Source organism: Octodon degus, unplaced genomic scaffold (assembly GCF_000260255.1).
Source record: "Octodon degus isolate 3935 unplaced genomic scaffold, OctDeg1.0 scaffold00399, whole genome shotgun sequence".
Classification (NCBI taxonomy): Eukaryota; Metazoa; Chordata; class Mammalia; order Rodentia; family Octodontidae; genus Octodon; species Octodon degus.
The window spans coordinates 113,424-116,638 of record NW_004524975.1 but is presented as its reverse complement, the minus strand read 5'-3'; the positions used below and the strand labels follow the sequence as shown (position 1 = coordinate 116,638).

The window sequence follows — 3,215 nt, the reverse complement described above, 5'->3', positions numbered from 1 at the left end:
ATGTTTCCATCACCCTTTTGGTTTGTTTGCCTTCGCTCAAACAGTATTTCCTTTCCTTCTTCAAAACATACTGTTCTTAAAGGAGTCTTCAGTAGGTTTTTCTTGATTCAAACTGGACTGGAAGACAAGATCACATAAAATGGCTCTTTTCCTAGTTCCCAAGCTAGAGTAGGGGGAGAAAAAGAGGAGAAAATAATACAAAATTCTCTCTGAAAAGCAACATTTCTTATTTTCACTGAAAAAAAATAAAATAGAAAAAAAAGCCACCTGTACATTCATTTCACTTACTTCACTTTGCCCAATTTTGTGCTGACATGTCTTTGTTCACTTCCATTTAACTGGGTTATTACAATTCAAATTGCATTTTAGAAAACTTTCTGCATACCTATGTATATATACTCCTCATATTCTCACCTAAGCACAATAGAATTACCAATTATTTGGAACACAATGGAAAATACCATTTTGATAATTTCAAGTAAGGGAGCTTCTAGAAAATGTCTGAGATACTCCCTAACATACAGTGTTAAAAAAAAACTTTCAGCAACATTTTTAACCCGTAATGATTTGGAGCTCCCTTGGAAGCCATTCCCTGAGTCTTGACACTCTAATCTCTGCTATCCTAGAAAAAAAATCAGGAACTTAAAACTTAAGGTGCTCCCAAATTAAATAATTGCTTAATTAAAATGCACAGCTGTGTCAGATATCCTTATGCCTCAGAAATAAATCAGTGTCAAATGGTTAAATAGCCAAATAATATAATCAAAAACAAGATAATCAACAAGTTTACTAAGAGTTTTAAGCATATATCAGAATTTTTAATGTTCAATACAATTCATAGGTCTAAACATTTTTCATAGATTTCCATAGTTACTGACAGTTAGTAATATTAAGTCAACATCATGTATCTATCAATGTTCCTGGTGAATCTTAATATATGAGTCTACGGTTCAAGAATTCTGACACAACTTCTTTTATTACAGAAGTCACAGCAAAAGCAGTGGAAGAAAAACAAAAAGACACTGATGTTCTTTCCTAATTTTTCTACCACTCCTGGAAATGATCTCTGCTCCATCCCAATCCTCCCATCAACCACCCCATCCTACCCAGTCCTTCCAGAAAAAGTACTATTTTATCTAATATCCAAGTAAAGTACATAAGAATACCTGTAAGAGTTTTCTTTCCATAACTTGTCCCAGGCAAGGATCCACAGGTGCTCTGCCCCATTGCATCCTCCACCACTTCTTCAACCATTAGAGAGAGATGCATCCTGAATGATGGTGGAGGGTTCAGAAGTTTATAGCAGATGTGGCATTAGAGATCAAGGGTCATACCCATCTCTTCACATAAAAAGGATGGGGCCTTTCAGGTGATCCAGAACACCACATCACATCTCTATGATTACACTCATATATTAGTATTCTGATGAGTAATTTCTAGACTCAACCTAAAATAGCAGAATATACCTCCAAAACTCAAAGATGTCATTCTGTCAGCTTTTCTTTTTTACCAGTCACTATTTAACTTTATAAATATGCTGCTGACTCACTGCCATAAAAGATACTATGTGCTATCCTATAGCAATAAAGCAATACCTACAATTTCAAAATCTTCACTTTAGGGTATTCTCTACATATATCTCTCACAAAATCTATATACACTGAAGGAATCATTACACATTTCCACCCCCATTTTCTGGGTAAAAAAGGTACAGCAAAGCATATGAAAATAAATTTCTATAAGAAGACAGTTGCTAAGAATTAGTAATAGAAAAGTATATCTTATAAAGAAAAGCCATAAGCTTGGCACTATGTGTAACTTAAAGTTGCTAATTTAGGTAACCATGGCTAACTCCATGTTGCCCTCCTCCAATCTAATATTTTATTCTTTAATTTTAAAATAAAAACATTCCTTACTAAACAATATTGTGAGTTTAAAACTCAAAGATATTACTGTCATTTCTTTTTCTCAAAAGGAAAATTTTATTAGCATTTCACATCCTTTCTTCCTTATGCACATCTGACTTGTACATAATTTCTGTCCACTACATAATGCTCTCACATTTTGTTTCTTCACATTACATAGCATATATATTCTATATATGAATATATATATATTCTATATGTGAATATGTATATATATATATTCATATAATCAAGCATTAATTTGCTGTGCTCATAAAGCTGACTATGGGCTAGAACTTCCAAGACTATAAATACATAAAGCTTTACTCTGTGGACAGAACATTAGTCACTTTTTTATAGCTGGAACAAAGCAGCTGACAGACAATGCAAAGGAGGATTTATTGTGGCTCACAGTTTCAGAGGTTTTAGTCAGCTCACAGCTGGCCCATCTTAAGGCAGACATCATGCTGAAGGGGCACAGCAGAAGAAAGTTGTTCACCTCAGGGTGGCCAGAAACAGAGCATAGAAGAGCCAGAGAGCAAGGAACTGGGACACAAAACCATTCAAAGGTATATCCCAATATCTTATTTTCTCCAACCAGGATCCACTTCCTAAAAGCCCATTCAATGATGAACTCATCAATGGATTCATCCACACTCACCTCCTTAAGGCTTCACCTGCCTCTGATCTTTGATGCATAGACAATCAAGCTCTCAGTACTTTCTTTAAACACAGCAGTGTGTTACCATATTACAGAGATAAAGACTCCTTTGCTCTTCCTTTTCTTTCCCCACTATGCAGTTTTAATGGAGTTCTCTACTCTTCTACTCTTTCAAATTCCAATATACAAACCAAAAACTTACAAAAGTTTCATCCACAAAAGCTCACATTCTATCCTCCATCAGGGAGTATCAGCTGCTACAGGCAGTTTTCAAATTTATTATGATGCTCCCACAGTCCACTCTAATCTTTTGAGACTGGTAATAACACAAGTAGTTTAAGGTCCCCTGAACGTCAACATCTTCTTACTTTTTAATTGAAGTTTCTTTATTTCTTTTTTTCTTTTCTCTACTACTATCAAGGCATTCCTTCAAATTTGCAGCACCAATATCATCTTTTCTTACTACTCAATTTTATTACAGGCTTTCTTTTTGGTACTACATGTTTAGTCCTTTCATACAAGCAAAAAGTTAGGAGAGTTGTTCATTTGCCTTTTTTAATGAAACAACTCAAATTTTCAACATGTATTTTAGTCTGCATTTCTTTATAAATATCAAAAAGTATAATGTGGGGGCCTGGCCCTAGCTCAGG

General features: G+C 34.7%; 1 long non-coding RNA gene across 1 annotated transcript in view; it reads right to left on the bottom strand.

The window, feature by feature from the left end:
* Positions 1 to 3: 3 nt before the first annotated feature.
* Positions 4 to 3,215, bottom strand: part of LOC101582070 — a 51,987-nt gene continuing 48,775 nt past the window's right edge. The window contains exons 2-3 of the long non-coding RNA XR_002819584.1: positions 1,167 to 1,270; positions 4 to 163 (exon numbers count right to left, since the gene is read on the bottom strand). This is a non-coding gene — a long non-coding RNA (uncharacterized LOC101582070). The remainder of the gene's footprint in view (positions 164 to 1,166; positions 1,271 to 3,215) is intronic.